This window comes from Pogona vitticeps, chromosome 4 (assembly GCF_051106095.1).
Source record: "Pogona vitticeps strain Pit_001003342236 chromosome 4, PviZW2.1, whole genome shotgun sequence".
In the NCBI taxonomy this organism is placed as follows: Eukaryota; Metazoa; Chordata; class Lepidosauria; order Squamata; family Agamidae; genus Pogona; species Pogona vitticeps.
In genome coordinates, this window is record NC_135786.1 from 3,654,218 (window position 1) to 3,661,236 (window position 7,019).

Below are 7,019 nucleotides of genomic sequence, written 5' to 3' on the forward strand. Positions count from 1 at the left end.
ACGTAGAATAAAATTTTATAATCAGACAATTCCTCTTGTGCAGCAAGAAAGATCATCTGCCTCCCTCAAGCCTCTCAGCATCTTCTTCACTGTTTCTCTCTGAAATTATGACACTTTCTAGCAGAGGTTTTTGACACCTACAAAGCCAGGTAGATATTTAACAGGAAAGAGGATCGAGGTGGCTGGCAGATTGTGGGAGCTATCATCCAAAAAGTGCTATTTCTAAACTTTGACCACAACACTCATTACCCCCTCCCACATGCTTTTCTTTGGGCTGGCTTAATATACACATAAAATAAGCCTTGGGTACAAAAGTAGACCTCCTTCAGTCTTGAGAGACTCTGGTAACGTGCTCTGTATGGAGGACTTGGAACAGCGTCTAGTGTGGCTGAAGAGGCCAATTCGAGAGTGACCATCCCTTCCAAACTGAAGACAACTACAATCTGTCCCCTGTCCAGCTCCCTGATTTTGCTGGTTTCGGGACTTCCTCTTTGCCTCGGCCTGCTGGACGAGGGTCTCTTCGAATTGGGAGAGGCTTTCCCATCGATTGAGGTCCATTACTAAGGCCTTCAGATCCTGCTTGCAGATCTCCTTGGATCGCAGCTGTGGTCTCCCTCTGGGGCGATTTCCCTGCACTAATTCTCCATACAGGAGATCTTTTGGAATCCAACCATCAGCCATCCTTACGACATGCCCAAGCCAACGTAGATGTCGCTGGTTTCAGTAACATATTCATGCTAAAAATTCCAGCTTGTTCTAGGACTACTCTATTTGGAACATTGTCCTTCTACGTAATACCAAAAATGTCGGAGACAACGCATATGGAACGTGTTCAGCTTCCTCTCCTGCCATGCACAAAGGGTACTGGAAAATGAAACCCCTTGAGGGTGCCGGCCCTTACAGGAAGCTGTTTGGGTGAAGTTTCCCAGACTCTGATCAGTTTCAAACTTGACATTGTAAACCCTCTTCCTCCCATCATCCACCCTCCACCCTAAAAGATGAATTGTCGTCTTGCAGCTGAACTGACTTGGACTGTGAAACGAGCCGCTTTGTCTTCACAGATTCCCACAAAATTCCAGGCTCACAAATTTTCAGTTTCTAAGCCTTTTATTCCAAATACACAAACCCCATCTATTTTCTTTCGTTTGCCTCTCTCTCTGGGACTTTTTTCGCTCCATCTGGGTGCCCCCGCCGTGCAACTGCCTTGTAAATGAAATCAAATTTTCCACAGAGCTGGAAAGTAGCCAAAGGCCTCTGGAAAATTGGCTGGAATGCCTGTTTTCCTTTGGAATACTTCCTCCCCCTTCGGAGTTCCTGGCAGGCTGGTTGTACGTGTTATAGTTTCCGACTTCGCCTCCCGCTGTGCATCTGAATACATACATCGTAATTCTCCACCCTCGTTGCTCAGCAGTCTGGGGGTTCTTAGCAAACTGAGGCTTCACCTACTTCTGAACTGACTTTAGTTCTTTGCAAAATGGGCTTTTTATTTGTCAAGGGTATCCATGAAGGAACTAGAAGAGATCATCAAGTGTCAGGAGGTGTCACTGGAGACTTGAGGCCAAGATCACCCACACTCTCATATTCCCAATTCTTATATAGAGGTGTGAAAACTGGATAGGAAGTAAAGGTGACAGGAAAGAAACTGAATCATTTAAAAAGTGGTGCTGGAGGAGACCTTTACGGATTCCCTGGACTGCCAGAAAGGCAAACAAGTGGGTACTAGATCAAAACTCTCTCTCTGGAGGCAAAAAGTATTGAAACTGAGGCTGTCCTACTTTGGGCACTTCCTGAGAAGGCAGGGTTCTCTGGAAAAGACATTAATGCTGGGAAAAGCTGATGGCAGCAGGAAAAGAGGAAGACCCAGTGTGAGATGGATTGACTTCCTAAAGGAAGACACAAGCCTGCATTTGCAGGAGCTGAGCAGGGCTGTTGAGGACAGGACTTGTCAGCACATAACAGCAAACAAGCTGACCTGAGCCAAGCTTAGAAAAATTAGTTTTTTTGGATCACAGTATGCAGAATCCCTTAGCCAGCATGGCTGCTGCCGGCTGGGGGATTCTAGGAGTCATAATTTGAAACCGTTGAAGGACCCTAACGGTTCATAGTCATACCTGTGTCTGCGGTTTGGTAAAAGGCATCTACCCTGGCAACATAATCACAGACCCCCAACAACGTCACACCAAGTCCCAAGGGAATGCTTGCTTGTTCCTCTGCTAATGTGATCCATGTCACCCTTTGAGAACAATGCCCATCTGCCACTGCACACAGGACAAATGGAACAATCTCTGTACAAAGTCCCTGTCCCTTCCCTCCATGGCTCCCAAAGAACAAGTGAAGATGTGGCTGTTCACCCAGGCTTTCCACAGCCTTACCCTTGGTCAATTCTGATTAATTGTGTCTTCTCTAGTTTTTAAGATTCCTTGATATTGGGCTAATTGTTGCTACTTTGGCTGCCATTGTTTTGCATCAGCTGCTTTTACGCATTGTTAGTTTCATGATTGTTTTACTGTTTATTTGTCATTGAAGTTGATATTTATTAATATTGCATCTTTATGTCATGTTATTGTGTAAATCCAACCAGAGTAGTGGGCTGGCACTAGATGGGCAGGGTAAAAATGTAAACAAACAAACATAAATTGGACAAACAGAAACCTGTTTGAGAACATTGCAATCTACCTGGAAACTCATTACAGGATATGAAGGTTGCTGTACTGGAAAAGAAACACGAAAGAACAATACTTCAAAGGGAAACAGCTGAGATAAAATATATACAGATGTTGAGGACCCATTTGAAAGGGTTAAATATCAGTCAGGGTTTTTTAACAGGTGTGAAATGCTACAAAGATTGTGTTGTTATCTGCTGTTGTTATCCACTGCTAGTGTGTTTTTTTAATCAACAGATCATTTTCACTTAGTACAGAACAAGGATTCAAAGGGAATGAAACCCACTTAAAAGGACAGAATATCAATCGGGGGTCTTAAGTTTGTTTAAAGGTATAAAATGTATAAATGCATAACAAATTGCCATGTAATCTTGTTTTGGCCTGAGATTGGGACAAAATTGCCTAGTGGTTGGGTGGGTGGGTGGCCGGATGGGGCGGGGATTTCAGCAAGACCGTGGCTTAACGTGGCACCCAAAGGGGGGTGCAAGTGCCCAGAAGAGCCCACCAAACTGGAAACGTGCTTGTCAATGTCGTAGAAGGCTTCCTACGTGAGGTTGACCAAACGCCTAGAAGACCAGCATTCTTTCCATTGCCCCCCCCCTCTCTCTCGTCTGGAAAGGGTTGCCTTTATGCCCAGCGTGATGCCCTTGAGATACGTGCAAGCGGGGAATTGAAGGCTGCAGAGAAACACTTCTGTTTGTTTCTGTTTCATTTCTGTTTCACTGTGTTTATATAGACATGCAGTTTTGGATGGACTGGAGGAGGAGGCCAAGAAGCCTTTGTTTTGCTACCGTTGGATGAAGACTGCCTGGGCGGGTTACATTTTCCAGAGGGTGGTGGGAGAGAAATCCTTGTTTGGATTTGAAGCAAGGGGGTCAACCTCCGACAGAAGGAGCAGGACCCGGCAGAAGTTCTGGATGGAGGATTTAAAGAAAGAGGTCCGTTAGAGTCCGTTGGTGACTGTTAGGAAGATGAGCTCATTTTTCTTGCTAAGGGGAAGGATGCTAAGAACGAGAAGAGTTTGGAACAATCATAGGGTTTGTTGGCTACATAATTGTGGGAGTTGTAGTCCTAAAGGTAAACGTGCCCTGCCCTGTCTACTGGGAATGGCAGTTCCCCAGTGCTGGATCCTTTTAAGGAGAAAAGTGAGGTAAAAATGTTTTAAACATAATTAAATTAAATTGGGCAGCCACTTTGCCGGCTCTGAGGCGCTGGCCCTGGCTTGTCATGGGAAGAGATGCTGCCAGGCATGCAACTTCATTGTCGTGGCTTCTTGATGTTTAGCCAATGGCCAAAATCCTGTTCATAGTAAATGGTACAAGGTTGGACCCACTGGATCAAGTGGGGATTTATTGGATGGCGCTGTGGGTTAAATCGCAGAAGCCTCTGTGCTACAAGACCAAGCAGTCGTAAGATCAAATACACGTGGTGGAGGGAGCTCCCATTGCTTGTCCCAGCTCCTGCCAACCGAGCCGTTCGAAAGCATGTAAAAATGTGAGTTGATAAAGAGGGACCACCTTGATGGGAAGGTTACAGCGTTCCGTGTCTAGTCGCGCTGGCCACGTGACCACGAAAACGGTCTTCGGACAAACGCTGGCTCTACGGATTGGAGATGGGGATGAGCACTGCGCCCTAGAGTCGGACACAAATTGACTAAATGTCAAAGGGAACATTTCCTCAGCAAATCCCATAGATTCAAATGGGCCACTAAGCTTCAATGCCAATATGTTTTAGAAACAATGAGATGAATTAGCAAAGGGTAGGCGTGGCTATAGTGAAATGGACATTTGAGAGCTGGCCTCTCAGGTTCGGCAGGTCTGGCTGAACTTCTGGAAACACAACGAACCGGTGGAGGAAGAGGAGGATGGAGAAAGAAAGAAAAGAAAAAGTAAGTGCCCGGAAATCTCCTCCTGCTGAACCCCATTGCTATAGAATGAGGGGTGATCTGGGGATGGACCTGACTTGGTCTCTCTCCTCCTGCATGGCCCATTCCCAGAACTGAGCTGACAAGTGGATTGGGGAGGGGGTGGGAACACCAGCATTAACAAGCATCGGAGATTGCTTGTTAATCCAGCCCTCTGAGCCCCCGAAATTCTCCAAACGCTGCCTCAAGCCAGCATTTGGAGAAAAGCACTTGGGGGGACTCCGGTGACCATAATCCCCCAAGCAGCGTGGCCCAAAGCAGCAATGCTGGGCTGCAATAAGATGACCGCCGTGGGTAAGACTGACCCTGTGCAGCCTCTCAAGGAGAGAGCAAGCTGCTCAAGGTTCAGAGTGACCTTTGAGGAAACTGCGGGTATGAGAAGACCCTTCGACACCCAAAGCTTATGAGCGGACAGGAGGAGGGGGCCTCCTGGGTGGCTTTGGGCAAGCTGCCTGGTGCTCCCAGCAATGTCCCCAGGAGAAAGAAAGGGGGAAACCACTGCTGAATATTCTCTACCTGGAAAACCCTGGAAAAGGGTTGTCATGAAGTCAGAACTGACTTTACAGCATGCAGTTATTATATTATGCACAGATTAAGCAGTGTGTTATAACAGACAGTGACATACCTGGACCCGTGAGACCTGGGTTCAAATCCCTGCTTGGCCATGCAAACTTACTGGGCAGAGTGGCGACACTGTCAAAATCGCTCTTTCAAGATATCTTACCTTGAAAACTCTGAGGATTGCTGAGGACACACACATGGATCGCTTAGAATGGCATGCAATTCAGGGAGAAAATGTTCTAATTACTCACGAGTACAGTACTTGAAAAGTTTTTAGGAGAGAAATTCGGAATTGGTGTGCCACCGTTCCTTTAAAAAGACTCTTTCAAGGAATTCAAAACAGTACTTATTGTACCAAAAAAGGGAATTTGTTTCCCTGTTTGTGTAACTTTTGAATGTAACTTTACCTTCTTTCCTCCTTCCAAAGTAACTAGTGGCAAGGAACTATGTTTCTTCTATCTGACCTTGACAGGGTTTGTGATGGCTGCATGTCTAAGTGGGCGCTGTAGCAAGGAAGCGCTTTTCCACAACCACTGCGGGTTCCTCATTGCTCCCATGAAGTGGCCCCCATCTTGTGTTTTCACTGTATTTTCTGCGAAGGATTCAGCTCTCTGGTCTTCTAACTGTTCTCGTGACCCCCTCAAAAATTCTGAATGGAGACGAGACCCCCGGGGGGGGGGGAGAAAAGAGGGATGGAAGAGGCAGGGAACGAAGGAGGGAGAGATGAGGAGAATAGGGAAGGGAGAGAGATTATTTTAAAATGTACCGTTTTTAAAAAGAGTCTTGAGAATCTATTTTAAGGCCCCAAAAGGGATGATTCATCATTTCACATTCCAGGCTAAGAGCATAGATAAAAAGCTCAAGGGAATTTGCTTTTGTTTTTGAATCTGCTTTTTGCCCCTTTTCTGACACGTTGTTTCCACTGGACAACATCCATCATGAAATTCTTCTGCGTTTCTCCTGTGAAGTGAAGGCAAGAGCCCATTCGATCTTTTCAATAAGACTTTTAAAGGAAGAGACCTTGACTCCTTCTGCAGATCGACAGTGGTGGTTATTTGAATGTACATTGTGTTGTATGGCATAATGGCATTTTACTGGAATAAGAAATCGAAAATTCGTGTTACCGTTTAATCGGCTGAAATATTAAAGGACCTAGTCAGAGCTAAAGTTTTCCAGTTGCTTCCAAGTACAGTAGGATCGGGGGTTGGCTGTTAGCATGAGTGGAGGAAAATTAATTCTGTCTAACTACAGTGAGATTTGAGTTTGGTTTTTGCGAACGTAGAACTAAAGGGAAGTTTACACAGGCCCTATGTAGAATGTCAGATTTTACTTTCTTGGGCTCCATGATCACTGCAGATGGTGACAGCAGCCACGAAATTAAAAGATGCCTGCTTCTGGGGAGGAAAGCGATGACAAACCTAGACAGCATCTTAAAAAGCAGAGACATCAGCTTGCCGACAAAAGTACACAGGGTCAAAGCTATGGCTCACTGGAAGTGAGAGCTGGACCATAAAGAAGGCAGACCGTGGAAGAATTACCGCTTTTGAATTGTGGTGCTGGAGGAGACTCTCCCTGGATTGCAAGGAGAGAAAAAAACTATTCATTCTGAAGGAAATCAACCCTGAGTGCTCACTGGAAGGACAGATCCTGAAGCTGAGGCTCCAATCCTTTGGCCATCTCATGAGAAGAGAAGACTCCCTGGAAAAGACCCTGATGTTGGGAAAGTGTAAAGGCAAGAGGAGAAGGGGACGACAGGGGACGAGATGGTTGGACAGTGTCATCGAAGCGACCAACATGAATTTGACCCAACTCCAGGAGGCAGTGGAAGACAAGAGGGCCTGCAATGCTCTGATCCATGGGGTCACGAAGAG